Source organism: Canis lupus, chromosome 10 (genome assembly GCF_048164855.1).
Source record: "Canis lupus baileyi chromosome 10, mCanLup2.hap1, whole genome shotgun sequence".
Classification (NCBI taxonomy): Eukaryota; Metazoa; Chordata; class Mammalia; order Carnivora; family Canidae; genus Canis; species Canis lupus.
The window spans coordinates 46,352,414-46,378,799 of record NC_132847.1 but is presented as its reverse complement, the minus strand read 5'-3'; the positions used below and the strand labels follow the sequence as shown (position 1 = coordinate 46,378,799).

General features: G+C 36.4%; 1 long non-coding RNA gene across 4 annotated transcripts in view; it reads left to right on the top strand.

Moving 5' to 3' along the window:
• LOC140641546 (uncharacterized) overlaps window positions 1-26,386 on the top strand; it is a 307,651-nt gene that overhangs the window by 269,436 nt on the left and 11,829 nt on the right. The gene's annotated exons all lie outside the window — the stretch shown is intronic.

The window sequence follows — 26,386 nt, the reverse complement described above, 5'->3', positions numbered from 1 at the left end:
CGTATTGATATTTGTTTGGTGAATTAAGCAAAAGAAAAAGAGTATGAATAACACATCCTCTCCATTTTCTCCTATACGGGAAGATTTGTTTCCAATAGTTACATGATTTCTACTATTTTTAAATTTTGTTTTATCTGTGAAGAAGGAGATGATGTAATCACAGTATATAAGAGAGTAGGAATATGGGAGTTTTCAAATTTCTCCTCTCATGAGTTGGATGTTCTTGTGTAATGAGTATATCCTTATTAAAAAATAGTTGGGATAAATCTAGAATCCTGTACTTATGTCTAAAAACAGCAATATAATTACAGAGGGGAGATATGACTTCACAAGAATAAATAAAATATGTTAGGGGATTTTTCTCAACTCAGTTCAATGTCACACAATTATGTGATTCAACCTTCAGGAACATGAACATTCTCCTACTGCTCTTATACCCAGAGGAAAGGCCATGAATCCTGTTTTACTCAGCACTAGTCAGAGAATAGCTGGGAGAATTGGTTCATATAGTGGAAAATGCACTGTATGAAATATGTAGACCAATGTCCAGAATGGAGAGGAAACTCAAACAATGTCAAATGAGCAATGATGGAGAAAACTTGACAATGGGGAGACAACCAGGGAGCCAATGATAGCTATGTTCAAACATTTTAAGAGCTATAATTAAGAAGATAGAATGAATTCATTTTGTATGACTTCTCTATGGATACTCAAAAAGAAAGGTGTACATGTGAAAACCACCAAAAAGGTTATAAAAAGGGAAACATGTTTATAATACAATATGATATGCTCCTTTTCTAGTGACAAGTTCCACTGTCTAGGGCTTTTTTGTAAAGATCTGGTCAACAATTGAAAGGCATTCTATCGAAGGTTTTAAAGCCTAAATTGAGTAGTTCAACAAGTTTATCTTGTGATTCTGTGAGTCTACAAGTTAAATTACCAAATTTTCTAATAATATGCCATAATCTCAGAGAACTAAGGAACTGTTGGTATAATATTATTAAACATTTTGAATTTCTTAAGTGAAAAATTCTATAAATATAGAAAATATTATTTTCATAAGGAATTCAATGAGAAAATGATAAACTTAGCTATAACTAGCATACTTTATTTTCAAGATGGTGAACTATAGAAATAATGAGCTATTTTTAAGAACTAATATGTTTTTACTACATTATATGAAGATTATAAGAATAGAAATACCTTTACTAATTAAAATTCGAGGGCCCTGTTTTTAGTTTCTTCATACTACACATCCCTTAGACAGTTACTCTATTATTGAAATAAGCACCATCTAAAATAATGAATTTTGTGGTCATAAAAGTCAACTCTAATTTGTGTAATTTGGGGGAGTAAAAGGAAGGTAAGTAGAGGCTCATGGAATGCATTCAAAATGTTTTATGGAAACATACATAATTATATACACATAGAAAATGATGTGGATGTCATTACTGGATATCAAATATAGAATATCAAACAGATACCAGAGGGTGGTAAGAATTTATAACAAATAAACCAGCAATATAACTTAATGGTTTCTTGTGATTGTTACTATGTTTTTCTCTTGGATTGCTTTCCTTCATGGATCTGTGCTTATATAAAATGGGTATTAGCCTACCGAGGGCATTTTAATATCGTATAAGCCCTGTATGTAAAATATATTCTCATTGAAAATTGGACCCTGATTCTCTTTTCTTTCACCAGAGAGATTAGTGATTCACCTAAAATTGTTACAGTAAACAGAGCTTCAATCTTCCTTGGCTACTATTGGAGTTTTGCTGGCCTATGCTGTGTGAGCTTGGATTTGTTTTTTTTTCTTTTTTTGTTTGTTTGTTTGTTTTTTGTTTTGTTTTTAGCTATTATGAGCTATAAGAGAGTTTGCATATCTAATTGCAAATTTCTATTAAAAAAGGTGGAAACAGCCTTAACTGTGGACAAATCCAAGGCAAATATAGGTTTTAAGAATTTTCTGGTGTGAGGTATATGTAGGCAAGACATCGAAAGTGACTGTCTAGCCTATGGTAATATGGCCATTAAAACCATGAAAATCAGGAGATTTTAAGTAACATTTTTTTAAATTATTATTTATTTGAGAGAGAGAGAAGACTAGCAGGGAGTGGGGGAAGGGGCATAGATAGAAGGAGATGCAGACTCCCCTCTGAATAGGGAGCCCAAAGTGGGGCTTGATCTGAGGACCCTGGGATCATGACCTGAGCTGAAGGCAGATGCTTAACTGATTGAGCCACTGAGGCTTAGCTACCCTAAGTAGCTTTTTAAAATTTTCTTCAAAATTTCAGTGCAATATTTATTACCTTGATTAAGGCTTCCATGTAACATTAATCAGAGCCCTTGCCTTTCTGTTGGTCTGTAATAATGTTATAAAAGTTTTTACAGAAGAGTATTGGATAATGCTACTATTAAATTAACATAATTTAAATAACTATAAATTTTATGATAATGAGAGTTCTTATCTACTTATTACATGCATCATATCCCTCTGTCTAGAAATGGCTTAATTTTTAGACATTTTAGACATTTATGCATATGAGAAAAAAATCCAATAACCTAAAGAGGCATTTGAAAAAAGAATGGCTACCATACTTTATAAGAAAACTCTAATGTAAATGTAAAGCTAACTGTACTAGAGATAGATTTAATTTAAAGAATGAAACTTACTTGCATATATTCATGCGATACTGAGGCTTGACAGATTGAGATTTATGAGGTTTTATTTTTTGTGATTCTGTGTATTTTTCTCTCATTTGCAATTTAAAAAAGTTTGATTTCTTTTTTCTGTTTTCAGTCAGTTTTGTTAAGGGTTTTTCAATTTTTACAAAGCCTTTAAAATATTATATTTTGATTTTCTTGCTTATTTTTATTGCACTGACATTTCTTATTCATTGACTTCTACCCTTCTTTATTGTTCTTTCTCGAGGTACGATACGTTCTTAGGTTATGTTTCAGTCTCTCTTTTTGTACTATGTTTGTTTATTTATTTATTTATTTATTTATTTATTTATTTATTTATTTATATTTTTTTAGAGAGAGAAAGAGCACAAATTGGTGTGTGTGTGTGGGGGGGGGGGGTGAGGGGCAAAGGCAGAGGGAGAGAGAAAATCCCAAACAGGCTTCATGCTCAACATGGGCCTTGACTCAGGGCTTGATCCAATGACCCCAAAATCATGACCTGAGCCAAAATCAGAAGTTGGATGCTTAACTAAGCCAACGGGCACCCCTGTGCTATATACATTTAAAGCTCTACATTTCCCTCCAAACACTGCTTTAGTTACATCATTCAAATATTCATATATTACATCTCTATTTTTTTTTAAATTTTTATTTATTTATGATAGTCACACAGAGAGAGAGAGAGAGAGAGAGAGAGAGGCAGAGACACAGGCAGAGGGAGAAGCAGGCTCCATGCACCGGGAGCCCGACGTGGGATTCGATCCTGGGTCTTCAGGATCGCGCCCTGGGCCAAGGGCAGGTGCCAAACCGCTGCGCCACCCAGGGATCCTACATCTCTATTATTATTCAACTCTCATTTCCATTGTTACTAATTGCTATAGAGAAAAATGTAAAGGGTACATATTCAAAGTGTACAATTTCATAACTTTTGATAAATCTATACATTCATGAAACTATCACCACAGCTCTCCTTCCATCTTACCCCCTCCCTTCTCCTGTCCCTAGGCAACTCTTGACCTACAGAATTTTCTAGAATTTTATATAAATGGAATTATATAATAAATATTAATTTTTGCCTACCTTCTTTCAATAAGTATAATAACTTTGTTGTTCATTTATATTGTTTCGTGTATCAGTAGTCTTATGCATTTTTTGTTTACATCTCTTATTATCTGTTGAGAGACGTGTTTTAAAGGACTAATATGATTTGGGTTTGTTTATTTTTTAGGCTCTGATGGTTTAAAAATATATTTTGAAACTCTTAGTACAAACAAATTTAGGTATATACTATTTTTCTTATGACTATTAACCTATCCTTTAAAAAATATGCTAAAATATTTCTACTAGTGCCTCTTGCTTTCAGATACAGTTTGTCTAATATTGGTGTTGCTATATTAGCTTTAGTTTAGTTAACATTTTCATGGCATATCTTTTTCCATACTTTTACTTTCAAACTTTCTGTGTCCTATTACTTGCATCGTATATCTCTTTTAAGGAGAATAGTTTAAAAATCCAATATGACAATCTTAGTTTTATTTTGAGTATATAATTATTTTTGTTTAATGAAATTACAAATATAGTTAGTTTTAAAAGTTGTTACCTTGGAGATTACTGAAAGAATTCATAACTTGTTATAGTCTGATGCATATTACTACTTTTTCAGCGTCCTGATGGTATTGGAAACTGTGTACACTCTAACTCCATTTACCCTTCTACCATTTTAATGCATTTTTATTACATCTACCTTTTAAATTTGAAATTGATACTATTATTTTATATGTTGAATATTAATTTATATTTTTATACACACTTATACACATTTTATACACATTTTCTATTCTCTTAATTCCTTTTCATTTCCATGTTTCCATTTGGGATCATTTTCCTTCTACCCAAAAACCCTTTTTAGTACCTTTTATATTTATATATATAAATATATATAAATTATATATTTTAAATTATAAATTATAAATTATATATTTAAATATATATAAATTATAGTATATTTTATATTTATTTATTTTTATATTTATACTAGGTCTACTAGTAATGATTTCTCTCAGTTTTTTTTCCTTTGAAAATACATTTGTTTTAATATGAATTTTGAAACATAATTTTGCTGGGCATAGAATTCTAGGTTGGCAGTAATTTCCTTTCTGCATTGTAAAGGTGTTGATTTCACTGTCTTTTTGTTTTAACTATTTCCTTCGAGAAGTTAGTTGCCAGACTTATTGCTGCTCCTTTGTAGGTAACAAAAGTCTTTTTTTCCTCTGGCTGTCTTGAAGATTTGTTTGTTTCTGGGTTTTAGTAGTTTGACTATGATGTGGGTAGATGGCATTAAGAAATCTACTTAAGCTCTATTGAGTTTCTTGAACATAGAAACTAAGTGGATTAGAATCTTTTTATCAATATTGGAAAATTGTGAGCTGTTATTTGTTCATATATCACTTTATTCCTGTATTCGATCTCTCCTTTCCTTCTAAGACTCCAGTGATAGACTTAATTTTTATTTTTTTAAAGATTTTTTATTTGTTCATTTGAGAGAGATAGAGAGAGTAGAAGCAGAGGGAGAGGAAAAGGGAGAAGCAGACTTCCCACTGAGCAGGGATCTGACTGTGAGGCTTCATCCCAGGATCTGGAGATCATGATCTGAGCTGAAGGCAGATGCTTAACCGCCACGACTCACCTTGCCTTGTCTTGCCTTGCCTTGCTTTGCCTTGCCTTGCCTTTCTTTCTTTCTTTTTTCTCTTCTCTTCTCTTCTCTTCTCTTCTCTTCTCTTCTCTTCTCTTCTCTTCTCTTCTCTTCTCTTCTCTTTTCTCCTTTTCCTCTTCTTTTTTTCTCTTCTCTTTTTTCTTTTCTTTCCAAGAGGAGGGGAGAGAGAGGGAGAAGGGGTAGGGGAAGGGGCAGAAGGAGAGAGAGAATTCTAAGCGGGCTCCATGCCCAGTGCAGAGCAGGACGTGGGGCTTGATGTCACAACCCTGAAATCATGCCCTGCAATGAAATAAAGAATCGGATGCTTCACTGATGGCACCATAGAGGCGCCTCTCTGATTTTTGTCCCATTCTTTTCTATCCAAAGTTCAGTCACATTTTCAATTAACGTTTCAGTTCATTCTTCTTGTCTTCTGTTTCAATATGTTATTAAACACATCCCTTGAATTCTTAATTTCAGGTACTATATTTTTCAGTTCTAGAATATCCATTCAGATATTTTTTAAAAATTTAATTCTCTTTTGAAATTCTTTATCCTTTCATTTTTTCCGCTCATCTTTTCAACTATTTCTTGAACAAATGGATCATAACTGTTTTAAAGTTCTTTTCTGTTAACTTCTTTAAAGGATTATCTATGGGTCAGTTTCTGCTGATTTGTTGTTTTTTTTTTTTCCTCTTTGTTATGGGTCATATGATCCTCTCTCTCCATATGCCCAGCAATTTTTGTTCCATGTTGGACACTATAAAATCTGTAGAGGCTCCAGAGGATACTATTTCCCATCAGTGATGATTTGTCTTTTTCCTTTTGCTAGGCAGGAAAGAAGGAAGGGAGGCATTTATCGCTTTAATCCAATCAGGTGCTGGACTGTATTGAAACTGGGTTGCAGTTTTGGTAAAACTCACTCTACCTCTACTACACCTAAATTCTAGGGTCATATTACTGGTTAAAAACTGGGCAGGTTTTTGTCTTCTTTGCACCAGCTACCACGGAAATTTTTGTTCTGGTTTTCGGTTTCAGCTTAGCTCTTTAGTCTCAAGTTATGTACGGTTTCATGACTTGATTATGCCTAAAGGGGAAAACTGGAAGTGTGTTTGAGGCACCTGAAGTCTCTTATTTTACCACTCTCAACCTATTCAACCACCAAATCTTTACTGGCTTCTTTGTGCTTCTGCAGTGACCTTTAGCCAGGGCAAAATCTGGATTTCACATCTGTACACCATGCCCAGAACCAACAAATGCTCCCAGGAAAAAGGCAGCTTCCAATCTTTAGCTCACCTCTGAAGGCTTAACTCCTTAGCATTTACCTCTTTGATTTTAGAAACTTTGGCTTTAGAAATTTTATTTTTCCTATTCGTTGTTTTTATAGTTTGTGGTTTAATACCATAATTCTTATACTTACCTGACTCTTCTAATTGTCCTCATTGGACAATTGGCAGATTACCTTATCATACATAAAAGCAGAAATTTGTGTCCCTATTCCAAAGTAACAATATAGGGGCATATTTCCCCCTCTGTACCAAATATGCAAGATAATAAAATCAAGCCGAGCTTTTTACTTATAACAGGCTGAACCTCAGCAGAATTGTAATTTTGGCTGTGCTACTTTAGTATTATTCTTTTCACCTTTTTCATTTCATACTTATTTTCTGGCTACCCCATAAATTTCTAGATCCAGGACTCTAAAGTCTTTTATCCCTCCAGAGAGTCCCATTATTTGTCTCTATAAGTGTGCTAGGCTTCTTCTGCCTTGCATGCCTTCCTATCAAAACCCGCTTGAATTATGTTTATTCTTTCAGGATGCTCCTTGGGGAATTGGCTAATTAGTTGGAGGAATTCATTACAACTAAAGAGTTGATGACTTATAACCTGCAGTATCAAAATGACATTTCTATTTCAATGGGGTTTACCCTTAGCAAGGGGTACATAATGTGGGGTTTTGTCACATTAGAGTAGGGACAATGGATGAGATATGTGGGAAAATATTCTTCTAATCACTCATGTAGTATACATATTGGAAAGTTTACATTCTTTTATTCATTGATCATTTTATTCAATCCACAAACATTTATCAATGTCACTTCAAGTCATTTTGAAAGGCCCTACAGAAAGTATGATCCTTTCCTGAGCAAGACAGATTCCTTCTCCTAAGAATATTACAGTGTAGTAAAAGAGATCAAACAAATGCACACCTATTATGTGTGTATTTGTTCCAGGCATAATGGGCTAAGGACCATAGAAGAAGAAAGAAAATGAGGTAGTGTCGGCATAAACAGAGAAGAATCTTTGTGTTACTCTAACATATGAGATATTCCTTCATTTTTAAGGCAGCTTTTCAGTTGAGTTTTGAAAGGTGGGTGGGATTTCTAATGCAGAGGTATTTGGAGATTTGGAAGCATTTCAGATGGAGAGAACATGATGAATAAATGTAGGGAATGTGAGAAACAGGGAGAACTTCTGTCACAGGATATTGCTTGCTTTACGGAGAGAGGGGGAGATCAGTGACCTTCCAGTGGCTTCTCCTGGAGTATGCAGGACTGAATCTTTGGTTACTTGTAGTGACTAGCTTAACCTGGACTGCTGTTGAATATCCGTAGGCACTGTGGTATGAACTGGGGATGCATTAGTACATGACATTTTGGAGGCTACTGTGTAGCGATGTTCTGCTAAGGTGTTTCATTTTATTTACTACAAAGTAAGGAGAAAAAAGCACTAACAGAAGTTGAACAGATGTTATTCTACTATGCCCATGGAGTTTTCCACCTATTTCCATACCACAGAAATCATCATAAAAGATTTTTCAGAATTATACAAGTATTTATAGCATTTCTCTGATTTTATCAACGCTCCCAGCCAAAATTAATAATTTAGAAGGAGACATTCATTTAGTGTGTCTCAACTTTTATTGATCTGTCCATTATTTATTTACTCCTTTTTTCTCCTTCAGCCCCTCCCCTCCTTCCTTCCTACCTTCTTTACGCTCCTTCCATTAATATTTACTGAGGGCACCTATGTGCTAGATACTACATTGGAGGCTGAGGGTCCAGTCATGTATGTGAGACAGTCCCTGGTTTCTGGTAACATCAGCCTAGACAAAGCTGATCAGTGCTTTATACTCAAGAGCACAGCATATACATAGGGATCAAAGCATTCATTCTTCTCAAGAAAGTGATGCTTGTTTCCAGGGCCCAGGTAGCATCTATATAGTTTCTCCGAATGTGGACCCTCTGGGAAGGCTTCCTAAAATATCTATTAAATCCTTTTTCTGCCTGTAGATTGGCCTAGCCCTGTATCTGTCAGTAACAGGAAAAATATTTAAAAGCAGGATGCTCAGTCTTCTTCTCTTTGCTTATTCCAAAGTGCAGCCATGCAATATTCCCTCTAGTTTGAACTGTGTTTCTTCTCATGTCTACTTATAACCCAGGCACAATTAAAAGCCAGGTTTCTTTACTGAAGCTTTATTTGTAATAGCCCAAACTGGAAACAACCCAAATATCTGTCACATGTGAAGAGAAACACGAATTGAGGTATATTCATGCAATGGAGTACCACTCAGCGATAAGCAGAACAGTGTCTACATGTAACAGCGTGGGTAAATAAAATAATTTTGCTGAGTGAAAGGAACCATATAAATAAGAATATATACTTTATGATTTCATTTATATAATAATCTAGAAAATACAAACTTACTTGTCACTTGTGTGACAGAGAGCAGATCAGTGGTTGCCAGAAGAGGGTCAAGAGGGAAGGATTATAAAAAAAATTTTCAGGGTGATGGGTATGTTCACCACCTTAAGTGTGGTGATGTATTCATTAGTATATATTTATGTCAAAACTTGTCAAATTGTGTACTCTAAATATGTGTGGTTTATTGAATGTCAGTTATACCTCAATAAAGCTGCTATTGTTAAACTTGTTAAAAACACAGGTTCCTATTTGTAATTGTTTGTTTAATCTCTGATTCCTCTAAAAGACTCAGTGATATGAGATAATAGGAGAACTTTCTCATTCAGTGATATCTTCCCCAGTGGCCGGTCCAAGGTGGGCTTTCAGTAAACACATGGCAAATGAAAAAAGAAGTGGTTAAAATATACTGCCATTGAACTAGGTTATATTTTGGCTTGCTTTGATAGACATATTAAATAGTTGATCAGTTTATAGTGTTAGCCATTGACCATATTATTTCCCTTGTGGTAAAGCCAACTATATATAAATGTTCTTGAAGTATGTTTTTATTCTTAAAGGCAACTTCATTCCCAACTTAAAATAAGCCCAAACTCAACTACCAATTTTAATGGGAATTTATGTTAGAAATGAAAGCCTTGAAAGGTTAGTAAACATCAAGAGACAGCTAAACATCTTGCATGTAATATTCAGAGATATGTTAGCTTCTAAAGGAATCCCACAGTGTGTAATCCCATCTGGATAGGTGAATTAACGTCACAATGAAATGACTAACTTCTGCTTTGCCAAATGTTTATGACTACAAATGATGTCCATCACAACACTGGAGAGACTTACTGAGCCTTCCTAGGTCTGTGATTATAGTCTCTGAATAGTGATGTAAAGCAAAACTCAGTGAAGAGTCTCTGCACGTCCCTTACAATTGCTTCCAGCATCATCATTTTTAAATTCCGATTTTTTTTTTTAAGGCTTAGAGGTTGTTAGTTATTCAGACGTCCCCTCTACAAAAATTTCAACTCTGAGCCATTTGAAAAATGATGAGGGAGTTAAACCTGGAGTCTGCCTTGGAAACTGGTCTATCATTTTCTTCCCAGTCCCCTTGATGGTAACACCAGCATGCATTAAAATGGTAAAAACACACATTACTACAATCCCATAAACAGCCTTCTATAGAGATGTAAACACAGACACCGAATTGCCTCAAAAGTCACAGCTCTTACTCTTTATCAGTGTTTTATATTCTCCATACTTATTCATTTCACTGACTCCCTACTGCAGTACTCCCTCTGCCTGCCAGCTTCCCTCACCTTAAAATAGTTGTTCGAGCAGCTGCAGATGATCTCGATGACAATTGCTTTTGTGATTTACTCAAAATCCTGACAATTTTTAGGTCTGGGAGAATAAAAAGCCTAAGATCTCCTGGGATATCACTGTTCAAGATCATATTTAATCTTCCTGTACTATCTTCCCTTGGTACTTTTCTGTTTCAGTACACTGCCACCGAAGTTGTGAAAGACATCCTCTGCTCTTCTCTCCCCTTCTGACAGGTATTATCTTAAAGCTCCATTCTTTTATTTCCTTTGGAGCCCATAACGTCTCAAAACTTTCTTTGGCTGCATTCTACTAAGAATAGTAGTTACCCTCAGCTTGCACTATATAATTTGTCCTCTTGCATTTGTGTTGTAAGTTAACATTAACCTATCTGATGGATATTTGAGGACTTTCAGAAAATAAGTGGTCACAAATACTGGCTCATCTTTGGTTGGCAGGAAGAAACAGAAAATTAAGGAATAGTCGGTGCTGGATCTTGAAAGTCCACATTCCTTATCAATATAGAGGGACTCCTAATTCATAGAGTTTGTCAGGAAGGTCTTAGGACCTCTTGACAAGAAATAATTGCATCATCTAACTTTAAAAAGTCACTACTTTTCACAGGCAAATTTAATGAAGAAAAATCTTATCATGTTTTGGTGATAAGTCCTCAAAGATACATAGATGTCAGCTATTTAACATTAGCCTAAAGGTATAAAAATCTGAGTCCAAACTGGTCAAGTGTGTGTTTCCTCACATGCATGATAATAAACATTTCTTATATTTTTCAAAGTGTTTATATAGGTTCCTTATCTTTATGAGTTATGGGAGTTTTGGAAATCTTTTAGAATGATTCTCAGTTAACTCCTATAAAAACATAATTGACGGTAAGTAGAGTTACCCCAAAAAAGCTGGAGGATATAATATCTACAATTTGTTCTAAGTGCTTAGATGTTTCATTGTATTGCCAAAAAAACAAAAAACAAAAAAACAAAAAAAGCATATTGAGTTTGTACTTTGATGATTCTCATTCTACAGATGAAAAAGTGAGAAAATTGAAGCTCGGAAAATTTGTAAAACTTCCCCAAGGATGCGTGCCCCAAAACTGAAAAATTAGGCTGAACTTGGGTCTATGAGCACCAAAGCCTGTATCCATGTAGCTGCCTTGCTAGGGCAAGAAAGATGCTGCAGAAAGAGGAAATGATGGGATCCCTCTCCATTGTGGATGCTTGCTAGGAAACAAGCTTTGAAATGGTATAGCTGGTTTAATAGTGAATTTAAGGATGAAATTGGAGTGGGAGAAATGTGGTGAATTATTGTTACATTCTCAAGTTTAACCATAAACGAGAGTAACTAGGACATCTTTGGAAAACTCTTACTCTGCCTCATGTTCAAAGATGATGATTCACTAGCCTTAGGTCTCAGAGAGTGAGAAGCATTTAGAATCTTCCCCAGGTGGTTCTCATACATTCCCTTAGACTGGAAGACATCTGGTTTTGTATCTGCCAAGGGACCATTTAAACTTGTGATTTTATTCATGTGACTCAAAAGATTCTAGGAATTGGTCTCATTTCCCTAATCTGGACCTCCACCACTGTTTCCCAACGTCAGAAAAGCATTCCTTTGGTATATGGCCCTTTCTCTTATTGAGATACAGAAATTTGGGGGATGATCATGTGTGGAGCCTGATCACCTATGCATAATTTGGAGAGGTAGTGTGGTGTCTGAAATGCAACATTGTGTTAAAAGTTGAAAGCTTTTCTTTCACCACCTCAAAATGACCTCATTCGTTCTTTTATATCCAGTACTTCTCACAAACCTAAAGAAGATTTTCAATATTGCTTTTCTGTGAAACTGGCATATTAAAACCTACTGTCATCAACATTCATTCCTCAAACATTTTTTGGGGGAGGGGGCTGCTATCATGTACAGAACACCAGACACTGTGCTAGATGCTCAGGATAACTGGGTAAGCAACTAGATCAGCCCTTATTCTGACAGCATGTATGACCCAATGAAGCAAACACACTAATCAAATAATCCATAAATGTAGACTTATGAACAGTGAATTTCACTATCGAGTGTTGTGTTTGTGTAAGAGACTGCTAGTTGTCCCCTAGTGTTTGTTTTTCTTATCTTCCACAGTAATAGAATTTGTAGCTGTCCATATAGTATTATTGATGAAGCAAATATTTACCAACACTTATTGTTTTTTATTTTTATTTTTAAAGGTTTATTTATTTATTGGGAGAGAGAGAGCACAAGAGGGGTGGACCTAATGGGTACCTTTTGCCACTTGTGTTTGTCCTTTGCCTCTGTCTTGTTGATTGGAATGTGGATGTTGGTCAGAGTTGCATCTTGGATCATTAGAAGGAGGGAGACTCCCTTGGAATAGTAGAGTGAAACTACGCAGGGGCCTGAGTCCCTTAAGAAGTTTGGGGAACAGAGCCACTAGACAATCTCTAGATTGCCTTCCTTAGGAGTTTTATAGGGCATTCTGAGAAGAAATGGTGGGCATATGGAGATTCAATCTCATCTGAGAGTCAAGAAAGACTTCCCCAGAGGAAGTAATATTTCAGCATATGTTTGAAGGTTAGATGGGTGATGTGTAGAGGATGAAGTGAAGCAGACGAGATGAAGGGGTAATGGAGATTTTAATCTAGAGAGGCAAGGTTACTCTGAGGAGATAATACATGTGAAAACGATTTGTAAAGTGACATTGCTCTAACCATAAGACATTCTTATTATGAAGCCCATGCCTCCCAGTGCATGGTTCAAGGCCTGCCCATGTCTCACTATTTTCATCTCTTATTACTCCTGGTCATGGATTTCAGACTAGGCTCATCAATTCGTAGTTGCCACTTGCATTCTTCTCTGCCAATCCATGCCATTTTCAGAGGATCCTTTAAACTCTGCCTCCTTCACAGAGCAGTTTCTGAATAACTCTTACCCTGCTCCAGAGCTATGTTAACTAAGGTTCTTCCACTCATTTTCATTTGTACTTTCTCTTAGGCCTCATGACTTTCCCTATACTTATTTCTCTTCTTTGCTTATTCCACTTCCCATCTGGTTACCCCAAACCGAGGACTATGTCTATATTTTCTCTTATATCTGGGAATACCTAGCTCAAAGCTCTGCCCCAGTGAATTTTGGAAACTGAATGGCTTGAGTCCAGGTTGAAAGTTCCTTCTAGTTCTATCTTGCCTCTAGATGTGACCTGTTTAATGATGAGATTCTTTGAGGACCAGTCATATATAACCGTTTCTCATTTTGAAAACTCCAATGTTAAGAGTGGCCCTGAAAAATTCATCAGGGGAATAAAGTTTTGCTCATCAGTTCTGCTGCCCTACAGGCCTTTGGGTAAATGATGGTGGATAGATTGGAGCTATGATGGCCAAATGCAATATTAAATCTACTTTCGGTCTCTCTCTGGTCTGCCTGGTAAAGTTTGATGTATTGAATTTTACTTTCAGGAGCCAATTTCCTTTTGATAAATTCGTGCTTCAGGCTATATGGCACTGACCACTACATTACGGACATCCTGACAAATGAACAGGTATGCAGGCAGAGTGTGTCAACCATGATGTGGGTGGCTTCTCCTAGGGGTCTTGATCCTGGGGAGATTTTTATTCTTCTTACTCTGGCTGTCAAGATAGATACAGAAAGTGTGCCATCTTTGGGGACTTTCTTCCTCACCACTGAACAATGGACTTAAGTCCTTCTGGTGTTCACTTTGAGAAGCAAGATCTCAGCTATGTAGAGCTGTATAAGGAGAAGGTCCTACTGCAGAGAGTTGACCTTTCACATTATTAAGAGCTGAGAAGGCCAATATAATCATTTAATATTTAAACATTTTTGAGAAACTTTTTCTAAATTTTTTTTGTTTGCCTCTTGGTCTTTTTACCTAGAAAATATGCAACATTTATATTTTTAATTCATGTATTCAACTAGCATTTGCTGAGTATCTATTAAATCCTAAATACTATGAACAAAAGTATAGAATATAAATTGTCATTGCCCTTATAGTCTAGAAAGAAATTGGCAAGCATTTTCTGTAAAGGGGCAGATAGTAAATTTTTTTAGTTTTGCAGGCTTTAGGGTCTCTGTCACAACTATTCTGCCACTGTAGTGCAAAAGCAGCTATAAACCTAAATCCAATTTTATCTGTCTGTCAAACACATCCTCATCATTAAGCTCTGTGCAAAGGAAACACTTTATGTGAAACCTTTCCTGACCAAGACAAATGGAAAAACTTACTCTTCCTTTTGCATCCTACTGTATTCTCTCTAGCTCCCCCTCAGGGCACCTCTAACAGAAATTAGTTTCTACCCTCTGCCTCCCTGTTGTTAAATTTGGGCAACCCTAATCTAATGCTAATATTTTTAAAGAGCACAGTTTAGGGCTTAATTTTATGAATGCTATGTTGAAGAAATTTTGAAGATACTTTAGAATATGTTGGATTTCGTTTCCTCCTTCCTCACCTCCCACGGATTCTCCCTGTGAAACAGTTTATGGATGTACCCCACCTTTCACCACAATTCCACATCCAGATCCCAAGTCATTAGTCATTTGTTTATTACCCTGGCTTTTGTGGTTCTTTATTCTGGCATCAACCTACCTTTCCATGCTTATTTTCTCTTCTTCCCATGCTCTAGTAAAAAGTGCTCCCTGACTTGACCCTACTTCTTTTGGCATAGATCATACAGTCATATAGTAATTAGTAATGCTTGTCTGTCTCCCGCATGAGTCTGTGACTTTGACTAATTTATCCTTGTATCTTCAGAGACTATCACAGTGCCTGGTGCATACAATGAACCCAATCAGTACATGAACCTAGTGGCGGTTTCAGTTTATATCAGTTTTCCCCTCTTCCTAGGGGTTTTTTCTCATCTCTGCTTCTCAACCCATGCCCACATTGTTTCTCTGCTGGCTGCAAAAACAATTCTCTCCTGCATGTTGCTTTTTCCAGTGTCAATTCTCCCTTCTCAGAGTTTCTTGTAGCATAGTGTTTTACTTCTCCTTTGCATTTATCTCATTCTTGCTTATATTCTAGTTATTTTTATTATATGCTATGTTCCTTCTGTAAGACAGGCTTATCTATGATATATAGGACCCAAGTCTTCCTTCGTTTCTTCTGAAGCATCTTTGGTAATGCTTGTAATTAATAGGTGCTCAAGTAAGGTGTTCACGGTATGAATAAGGGATCAAACTTCTTGCAACAAAGACACCGTAAGCATCTGACTGTCTGTTTTGTGCCAGACAAACATGATTTTTGTAGAAATGAACAGCATCATTTCTGCCCTCTTCCATTGCGGTCTGGTTTTGATAACCTGGGAACAATTGAAAATAGACTTACTGAAGGAAAAAGGAGAGAGCCCACAACCTCTGCATTCTAAATGCTAGAAGGGATTTACCTGTGGGGTCTATAAGCAACAATTTGCATCTTGGTTTATGTGAAGGATGGAAAGCTGGAGCATCTGAGTGGGGCTGCTGACACAGCGGGGATGCAAGAAGCAGCAATGGGAGAAGGAGCAGGGGCTCAGGGCCAGGATGAAGAAATTAATAATCCACTTATTATTCTGAACAGTGAATGGCTGCAGGCTATTGGCAAGAGGTTCAGCAATTATCTGATTAACTGCTAATGTTACACCAAGAAACCTCTTTGAGAGTGCACTTTTTTTGTTAAGTGACACAGAATGGCAAGAAGATGCTATTTTGTGCAAAAAGCTATGAGCCGCAGGTAGGTGGGCCAAACTGAGACCCAGGTGGGCCGTCACTCTCTCAAAGTTGGAAGCAAATGGCCCTTTTTTGCTGCTGTTATAACTCTTCCTGGAAATATCAACTTCTCTATAGCACCATAACTCAAATTTAATATGAGAGCTGAAGTTGTTTTCCTTTTCATTTTGAGCTCTTGCTTAGAACAGGAGGGCCAGGTATCTATCTTTTCAGTGGGAACAGAGAAAACAGCATTGCATATCTCTTCTGGCTACAGCAAAGCTAGGTTAGGGCAGGAAGATCTCAATCCTAGTTTTGTCATTTAGATTCAAAAGTCACCAGCCTCCCGCTGTGTGCTCTGGTTAGTTACTCTCAAGAAAATGCCCTCGTTTTAAAGCCAAATGCCGCCACTGTGGCATGCCAGTCTCTTCTTTGCCCCCCACTCCTATCTTTCTTTAGAATAGTGATCTCTTGAAATAGTCACGGAAAGACTTGGAAAGCTCACTCTGGCTTGAGAGAACTTAAAACTCAGGAGGACTAGACTGCGTGGGTTGATAGTAAGCCACCTTTCCCAACATTTAAAAATAAACTCGGTTCTCAGTGGCATAAAAATAAATGTAAAAGAACTTATTTCTCACTGGCGGAGATAACCAGAATCACAATCACAATTGACTCTCCCCTCCCCTTAATTTGTGGTCCCGATGGTTCAGGAATCCTTAGGATGTCTCTGTAATAATGCTGAAAAGCAATTTCCTATTTCTACTGATAATATCCTGAGTTTTTTCAGCAAATCCTGCTTCACCTTTCAATTCCCAGCTGTAAATTCCTCCCACTCTTCCCTAGAACATGCTAGTGGGGGGAATGACTTCTCAAATGCAAGCATTTGATGTAACTTTTTAGCAGGATAAAAATTGAAGCCAGTATCAGGCAAAAGTTAACCACGAGAATGTTCACATAAAAATCTTTCACTTTGTCACAGTTCATGAAACAGAGGTGCTTTGAAAGCAAAGGCATTTTTGCAGCTGAAAAGTCCTTTAAGTAAGAAAATCAAATCCTGTATAGAAGTGTTACAATGGTGTTATTTCCAAAATTGGTCAATGGGAAGTCTTTTATGTGGCTATCAATTACAGCATGGCTAAAAAAGTCAATTATGTAGTAATTGGAGGATAAAATAATGGATTTACCTTAGGTAAATTCAAAGTTGTGTTTGAAATATAGCTCTTCGTTGTTGTATTCTTGATGTATGAAATTAATTTTATCTATATAATAGTATTCATTAAATGTAAAGGTTTAGTAATAAATGTCTTACTCAAATTTGAAAATCGCAGTTTAAAAACAAAGAAGGGATTGAATTTTTAACTGATTCTGCTTTTTTTTTCAGTTACAAACCCTCACTTGCTAACCTACTCCTCATCAATTGCCTAAAATGAATATGATGATCATGTTTTGAATTTGCATTTTCTTAACAAAATGCCTTGAGTAAAAAAATGATTCCTACTTGTCATTACACAATTTTCAGTAAGAACAGCAACAAAAAGCAAGCTTTAGCTGAGAACTCATAATGTTCTCCATGTATCGTTTCTGCAGTCTTGCTCTGACACTCCATTCCCTTTTCTAAGCAAGCACACTATCTTGTACAGAGGCGCAATGATATTGTCAGAACAGTAGGCTCACTTAAGAGGTGTGTCCTATAGTACTTCAGACTGTAGAGTCCCTGCTAGTATCCCAAATAGCAGATATTTCCAAGAAATCAGGAAGTGATCTCAAGGATTCTCCAGTGTTCTGCACAGATTGGACAGACTGCCTGACAGCCAAGTGCATCTTCTGAGATCCACTCAATCTGTGTTCCATCCCCATTTCTACCTTTCTGTTAGTCCCTGAAATCCAGAACCTAGAACTTATTCATATTGTCATTGATTATCCTTAGAATTAAAATAAACTTCCAGGTTTGGACTTGTAATTCCAAATGCTATATCATATTCAATTATTTATTCCATTAAACAAATAATTATCCCATGTCTACCTTATGTGTTTCAAACACTATTACCTTTGGGAAAACATTGAAATCAATTTCTCTATGTAGAGGATTAAAATGTAAATATTTGAAATATTCTCTCCTGTGGATATCTGATATCATTTACTGATCTTAAAAAGAGATAAAAAATAGAAAAGAAAACCACATGAAACATTTTAGGTGGTAACTGAATAATCAGTTTCTAATGTCTGATCTGCAGTTTCAATTATAAAAGGTTTTGCAGCCAGTGACATATTAGAACTCTTTTTGTCTGTTGCCCCTTCTAGGTTGTAAGTGTCTTCATTCATGTCAGAGAGATTGTTAATTGTTACCATCATAAGCTCTGCAGTACCTAAGGAAGTACTTTGCACACTGTAGGAAGAATATAATGCTTACTGATTTGAGTAAGAAAGATTTTACAGATGTGCCACTGGGCTTTAGTTCTTTTCAAGATGTCCTTGTGCTAAGCCCTTTTCCAGTGTAACTGTTTTTTTTTTTTTTTTTTTTTTTTTTTTTTAATTTTTATTTATTTATGATAGTCACTCAGAGAGAGAGAGAGAGAGAGAGGCAGAGACATAGGCAGAAGGAGAAGCAGGCTCCATGCACCGGGAGCCCGACGTGGGATTCGATCCCGGGTCTCCAGGATCGCGCCCTGGGCCAAAGGCAGGCGCCAAACCGCTGCGCCACCCAGGGATCCCCCAGTGTAACTGTTAAAGAAAAAGAGAGGCGATAGAAAGTCTCTATGCATGGAGAATGTGAGCTGGAGTCATTAGGACAGGACTCGTTGTATGGAATAATTAAAGACATGTACTGATCAACTTGTGAATGAAAGGAGAAGACAGAGTGATGTCCCATAGTGTTGCCCAAACTTGAAATTTCATGGATCCTGAGAAGTGCTCTTCAGTTGCTTCACATCTGACATGTCCTCTGATGTTGACTTATTGTACTGGTTTAAAGACAAAACAGTGTAAAATTATAGTTTCTCAAGGCAGGAATTTTCATAATGGAAAACTTGTGGTCTTAGAGGATATGATTGAGAAATATCGGTGTGTAGAAAGCATTTACTGGGCTGTGCACCAATTCTGCTATTGATTGGCTTCCAGATCTCTTGGGCAGACCCCTAACACCTCTGTCATCTCTCCACCTGTAAAGTGAATGGCCCGTAACTGGGGCTAGTCAGTCTGTTTGAAATGGACTGGTTCTCCCCATTTGTGTATATGGGTTGGGGATTTATTGAGGTGAGCTGAGGCCAATATGGGAAATCATTTATCTATTCTCTAGAATACTCCTCCAAATAATCAATAAAGGCTGATATTCTATGCAGGGATAGTTGGGTACTGAATATTTCAGGACAATCAAATGCCAAAAGTGTTTTATATGTCTATAGTAATAAGTCAAACCTCTCTTTCCCTCTGTTGTCCTGCCAAACAGAATCAATACCAGGTTGGGTGTGTCTCTATGTGTAATCTGTGTGTGTGTGTGTGTGTGTGTGTGTGTGTGTGTAAGAGCACATGCTTAAAGAGGGTTGGGAAACTCTTTAGTGTTGATTGCTAAAGAGCCAAAATGCAGCAATTTGACTATATGAGGTGCTTGTAGGTGTGTTACGTAAGCCTGAAAAAATAGTTGCTTTGTAATTATAGAAGCCAAATAGTTGCTTTGTAATTATCCAGCTAAACAGGATATACTTATTTTCCTGGTCAGGAAATCTCTCCAGCTTTTCAAAGTGATATGCATCTGGCTAAAAAGTTGTTGATAGAAAGTCTGGAGTTGTTATTAATTTTGTGAGCCAATAATTCAGTAATTGATGGTTCATTATATAATTATTTCATTTGATAAAAATTGGGCATATGCTTGAAATTTAAATGTCCAATGCAATTTATCTGGAATACTAAGTTAAAAATAAAATACTCAAACTCAGAATAATTGCAGTAATACACATAAAGCACTTGAATGGTGAGAACGCCCAACTCCTATAGAAAAAATACAGTTGCTCAGACCTGGTATTTTGACTGGAGACTTAAATATCTCAAAGTATCTTTAGCATTCATTCATTCATTCAGCAAGTAATGCCTGAGAACTGACTTTGTGTCAGGCATTATTCTAGGTGCTGAAGAGAGAGCAATGAAAAAAAGCAAACAAACAAACTACATATAGAAAACACAAAGGACTCCACCAAAAAACTGCTAGAACTGATATATGAATTCAGTAAAGTCACAAATTACAAAGTCCATATACAGAAATCAGTTACATTTCTATATACTAATCATGAAGCAGCAGAAAGAGAAATTAAGAAAACAACCCCATATACAATTGCATCCAATATAATACCTTGCAATAAAACTAATCAAAGAAGTGAAGGACCTGGGCTCTGAAAACTAAAATACTGATGAAGAAATTGAAGCTGATACAAAGAAATGGAAAGGCATTCCAGTGGAAGACCTTGATTGGAAGAAGAAATATTGTTAAAATGTGTATATTACCCAGAGCAAACTATATATTGTATACATGTCAAGATACCAACAATATTTTTCACAGAACTAGAACAAACAATTCTAAAATTTGTAAGAAACCACAAAAGACTTCAAGTAGCCAAAACAATTAAAAACAATTAAAAAACATCACACTTCTGGACATCTAGTTATATTACAAAGCTATAGTACTCAAAACGGGATGGTACTGGCACAAAATAGACACAGAGATCAATGGAACAGGATAGAAAATCCAGAAATAAATCCACAACTATACAGTCAATTAATCTTCGACAAAATACGAAAGAATATCCAAGGGGAAAAGGACAGTCTCTTCAATAAATGGTGTTGGGAAAACTGAACAGCAACATGCCAAAGAAAGAAACTGGACCACTCTCTTATACCATACACAAAAATAAATTCAAAATGGATTAAAAACCTAAATATGAGAAACCATAAAAATCCTAGAAAAGAACACAAACAGTAATGTCTTTGACATTGTCTGTAGTAACTTCTTTCTAGATATGTCTCCTGAGACAAGGGAAACAAAAGCAAAAATAAACCACTGGGACTACATCAAAATAAAAAGTGTCTGCACAGAAAAGGAAACAATCAGCAAAACTAAAAGGAAACCATAGAATGCAGTAAGATATTTGCAAATGACACATCTGAGAAAGGGTTTGTATCTAGTATATAAAAAGAACTTATAAAACTAAACAACCACAAAACAAATAATCCAATTAAAAAAGAAGACATGAACAGACATTTCTCCAAAGACAGCATATACTTGGCCAACAGACACATGAAAAGATGCTCAACTTTACTCATCATCAGGGAAATGCATATCAAAACCACAATGAGATATCACCTCACACCTATCAGAATGGCTTAAATAAAAAACACAAACAGCAGGTGTTGGCAAGGATTTGGGAAAAAGGAACCCTCATGCACTGTTGCTGGCAATGCGTACTGTGGAAACAGCATGAAGGTTCCTCAAAAAGTTAAAAATAGCAGCGTTGGTTAAGTGTCCAACCTTTGATTTTGGCTCATGTCATGATATCAGGATTGTGGGATTGGCCCCACATCTGGCTCTGAGCTCAGCGGGGAGTCTACTTGGGATTTTCTCTCCCTCCCTTTCCCTCTACCCCTCCTTTGCCCTCCCCCCCATAAATAAATAAATCTTTTAAAAAATTTAAAAATAGAACTATTCTACAATCCAGCAATTGCACTACTGGGAATTTATCCAAAGAATACAAGAACACTAATTCAAAGGGATACATGCCCACCTATGTTTATAAGGAGCATTATTTATAATAGGTAGATATGGAAGCAGCCCAAGTGTCCATTAACTGATGAATGGATACAGAAGAACTGATATATATATATATATATATATATATATATATATATAGTGGCATTTATATATTATATATAAACTGGCATTTATATATTTTATACACACACACACACACACACACACACACATACTGGAATATTATCCAGACATAAAAAGAATGAGATCTTGCCATTTGCAATGTCATGGATACAGCTAGAGGTATGATGCTAAGCAAAATAAGTCAGTCAGAGAAAGACAAATATCATATGGTTTCACTCATATGTGAAATTTAAAAATCAAAACAAACAAGCAAAGAGAAAAAAAGAGAGAGGCAAAATAAGAAACAAACTCTTAATGATGGAGAACAAACTGATGGTTACTATAGGGGAGATAGGTGGAGGAATGGGTGAAATAGGTGATGGAGATTAAGAATGGCACTTGTGATGAGCACAGGGTGAAGGATGGAAGTATACTGTACACTTGAAACTAATATAACACTGTATGTTAACTAACTGGAATTAAAAGAAAAGAAAGGGAAAAAACTCAAATCCTCTTAGGAGAATAAAAAGAATATTCCAGAAGTACAATCCACAAGTATAGAATATAGTTATTACGGTATCTAATAAATTAAATGGACTAATTGGGTTAGAATAAGAAAAAAAGTTAGATTCATAGAGCACATAGAAAGGGGAGAAGGAAAATAAGAAATATAAAAAGAAATATATAATATACCAAACAGTGATAAAAACTAGGGTTCAAAATAAATCAACATAACGGGATAGTTACTATATAAGAGCCACAGGAAAGGTCTCATGGATGTGGTGACGTTGGAGACATGAAGGAAATAGGGATTACCATATGCAGATTCCTGGGTGACATATTTCAGGCAAAAGAATAGCAAATGCAAAGTCCCTGAGACAGGGCCATTAGAAAGTACTTGTCTGTTTGTGCTTTCTGAATGACATAGGAAGCAAAGTCATTGGAATGTGGGTGAGGTAGGAAGTATCAGAGATTTGAAAAGAGAGGAGAAGATGTGAGGGTCTTCTAAGGTCTTCTAAGATCTTGGGATAAATACTGGAACATCTGAAAGCATATCCCAACACATGGATTTCTTGCAAATAGTTGATTGAGGAAAGGCTCACAGGGGAAACTGGCAAGGAAGTTGGGGAAAACAGGAGAGATAGGAGAAGCATCCAGTAAGAAGGAGATGTCAGGCAAAATTCCTATGGACTCTCTCTCAAGGAAATTTAGGACTGTAGTCTGAGTCTCAGGATTGTCTTGACCCTGGCAACTGAGCCAGAGCTTTCACACTCTTATATTCCTCAATCACTGATTAAAGATTTTCCCAGGAGCAAGTGCATTCCCAGGCTCTGAGCTGTTTATGTCAGCAAGCCAGGTGGCTTGCAATATAGCTGGAGAGCAACATTCCCCCATTACCAAAAGCAAAACCAAAACAACACCCCCACCCCCCTGAAAAGCCCCACAGATGCTGGCTCTTGGAAACAGAAGTACACCAAAAAGGAGACAGGAATTGCATGCAAAATTGTTTGAAAGGATCCATGGGGATCTGAGTGGAGCAACTATTCCATTCTTCCCTAGCTTTTATCCACAGAATCCAATTTATCAGTAAAAACTGTCAATTCTAACTCTAAATACATATTCATTCTCAATTCAGCAGAAAGATGTTCTCAGAGCATAAATCATATTGTGCCATTTCTTGACTTAGAGTACAATCCAAATTCCTCATGAAGCTCTTCAAGTTCTGTCCTGTTCTCTTCAACCTACCTGTCTCACTCATCCCTTATTTTCTGAGGTAGAGTTTAAGTTCTTTGAATATGCCAGCTGCTCTCTGCCTCAGGCCTTCCCTGAGAGTTCTTTCCATCCCCTCCTGCACAGGCACTGCCTGCTGCCACTGTTCCAGTCATTATGGGATGGTTTTTATTGGTTTGTGCATTCGATGCCTCATGAAGAGAGTGACTACCGTGTCACCAATGCTGGACACACACTTAACATTCAATAAATAGGGGCTCCTGAGTGTTTCAGTGGGCTGAACCTCTGACTCCTGATTTCAGCTCATGATCTCAGGGTCATGGGATCAAGCCTTGCCAGGCTCCCTGCTCTGTGGGGAGTCAGCTTGGGATTCTTTCCCTCTCCCTCTCCATCTGTCCTTCCTCCCCTGCCCTCTCTCTCTCTCTCTAATAAATAAATACATCTTTTAAGAAACCCCACAACACTCAATAAATAATTTTTGGACTAGTGATTTGATGTCTCTTGACTGGTTGTTGGCTGTTATTTTCTTGTCCTTAGCATAGTTAAATAGGAATAATTACTTTCTGTTAGATATTCCTGATACACATTTCTATTTTCTGGTATTGGCTGAGCCTGAGTTTAAATCCTGATGCCTTCTGGAGATGCTAAACACTAAAGCTGCCAGTCACTGTGATCTTTGCATAACTGACCGTGAAGTGGAAGGGCAGTAGATGTTTGAAGATTTTGATACATTTTATTATGTGTTAAGTATATAATTGTTATTACTCAGTGGGCAGTGTTGTTACCATAAACAGATCACTTGCTTGCATATGTGCATTCGAGCATTAATAATTTTTATTGTATGTTTATTTGTGGTTGCTATACAAGTAATTTAAGTACTGGGAATTTGGAAATATAAATCACTACCCTTGTAATCTGAGCTCATAAAGAGATCCTTAGAGAGAATTCTTCGGAGACCAAATCATAATTCACTCAAATTCATTTAGATGGATTCTTACAGATGATTTCCTAACAATGCAAATAGCCAAGCGTTTTAAAATATAAGTTAAAATAATTAGAAATGTTATGTTTATTTTTTAAAAATATACTTTTAAGCCTTATATGGGACTTTCAGGCCTTTTCTCTGGTGATGAATGAGCTGTATCTATTCTCTTACATGAACTATATATTTACCAATGGCAGAAGTATAGATCATCCTTAAAGCACAATTTTATTTTAAATATCTAGAGGGAAATATTGATTGTGCATTTTTCATTTTATACTCATGAAGCTGATTGATTTTGAAATTACTTTGCTACAATGATCCAGTTTAGGATTTAAAATTCCACAAAGGCAAGATTTTCAGGTTACAAGGAAATTTTAATGCTCAGTGCCCAAGTCACTTTTTATTATTAAGCTAGACACTTGGGGAGACCATCAGCTCTTTTCACTGCCAAAAAACCATTGGTGCATTGCAGCTGCACTCAATCTAACTGTGGTCTGACCTCGCCTGAAATTTCAAGAATTCTGGTTTTTGATACGGAAGCAATATGTTTGTTTATGACTCTGAGAGCAAGGCATAGGCCCAGAGGGCCTGTTCTCTCCTATTGGACTGTTGAAGGCTTTAGCAGCATTAACACCTCTGAGAAGCTGACATCAGAAAAAAGAAACCCAAATTTCACTGAGCAAGCAGGTTTTTAAAACTTTATTGAGGTATAATTTACATATCATAAAATTCACTTGCTTTCAGGGTCCAATTCAATGATTTTTAGTAAATTTACTGAGTTGTGTAACATTTTTATCACTCCTATAAGATCCCTCATGCTCATTCACAGCAATACCCATCCCCACCCCCCACCCCCACCCAGGCAACCACTAGTGTACTTTATATCTCTATACATTTGGCTTTTTTGAACACTTATTATGAAAGGAATCATACATACACTATGTCATCTTTTGTGTCTCATTTCTTTCATGCAGCATAATGTTTGTGAGGTTCATCCGTATTTTAGCATATATCACTGCTTTGTTCCTTCTTATTGTTGAGTTGCATTCCTTGCATGGATGTATGACATTTTGGTTATCCATTCACAACTTGATGAACATTTGAGTTGTTTCCAGTTTTTGACTATTAAGAATAATATTGCTGTGAACATTCACATGCTGCTCTTTGTGTGGACATAATATCTTCATTTCTTGAGGAGTAGGACTTCTGGATCTCATGGTAGGTTTTGGGTAAGTTGTGCTTTTTAGAAGCTAAAAAAAAAAGTTTTGAGTGCATGGCTTGGTGAGCAGCAGGGTTTTCAAAGATAAATGTGAAGAAACAATTCTTTCTCCAAGAAGCTTATGATTCATAAAAAGATAAAACAATTTTATAAATCATTAGACTCCTAGAAATCACTAGACTATGAGGGAGAATGTGAATACCATAAAAAGGGTATAAGAGTTTCTAAAAAAAGAGTCTTTTCAACTGTAAGTAGAGAGAGAATGTGTTCTGCAAGGTCCTCTGAAAGATGTCTTTGGGAATAGTTTAAAGATTTTAGGTTGATAACAAAATAATCAAAGTAAGAAGAAAGGGCAATACATAGAGTGCTGAGCAAATTGCAAGCAGCAGTATGGCAGGAAATTCAAGTAGGACTTCTTGGTCTCTTTTGGTTGAGTTTTAAGGCTTGCATCATTGTGATAGCAGCTAGTCTCCAAAATTCCAAATC